Source organism: Mandrillus leucophaeus, unplaced genomic scaffold, assembly GCF_000951045.1.
Source record: "Mandrillus leucophaeus isolate KB7577 unplaced genomic scaffold, Mleu.le_1.0 Scaffold763, whole genome shotgun sequence".
Lineage (NCBI taxonomy): Eukaryota > Metazoa > Chordata > Mammalia > Primates > Cercopithecidae > Mandrillus > Mandrillus leucophaeus.
The window spans coordinates 1408888-1409703 of record NW_012108286.1 but is presented as its reverse complement, the minus strand read 5'-3'; positions in this window follow the sequence as shown (position 1 = coordinate 1409703).

The following is an 816-nucleotide window of genomic DNA, read 5'->3' as shown; positions in this document are numbered from 1 at the left end:
TTCAGCTGTAACTTTTAAAAAAAACCCTCTGGGATGGGACTGTTGCTTAAGAACTCAAGATCCTGTTTATCAATATTCTCTCTCCGACTATAATTCCCTCCCCTTTGCATGCCCATGTCCCAGAATATCAGTTCAATCTTTTAATAGATGTCAAAAGTGGTAAGACAAATTAGCAGAAAAGTTCATAGTATAAACTTTATTTAAGAATGCTATCACCTATCATTTTTTCTTTAGGACACAATCGGAGGGTTAAAAATTGACTATTTAGAAGAGATGAGTGGTCAATAGTTCTCCATACCACCCTCAAAAGATAATTGTAATATACAGGATTATAAAATATTTGAAAAGTACCTGCCTGCCTATAGATCTTTGGAAGCTGAAACAACTTTCTCCTGATATTGGGAGCTTCAGATCAACGTGTTCCTTCTGTCTAGCAAAGGTCACTCAGATTTCAGTGGCAGAACTTTGATTTCAGCCTCTGTTTTGTAGTTGATATGATGATGTTGTGACACTGCAATCACTCTTAAGGAAAGTGCACTATAGTCTCATGATCTTTAAGGCCAAGTTTCCCTAAGACCAGGAACTGGAAATATCACACAGCATCATCCAGTAGAACTTTCTGTGAAAATGAAGATCTATATCTGCTCTGTCTTATATGGTAACCACTAGCCACATGCAGCAATTAAAATTTGAAACGTGGCCCATGTGACGGAGGAATTGAATTTTTAATTGCTTTCTTTTAATTAATTTAAATTTGAATTTAAATAGTAACATGTGGCTCTTGACTACTATATTGAACCACTGTTCACAGCTCTC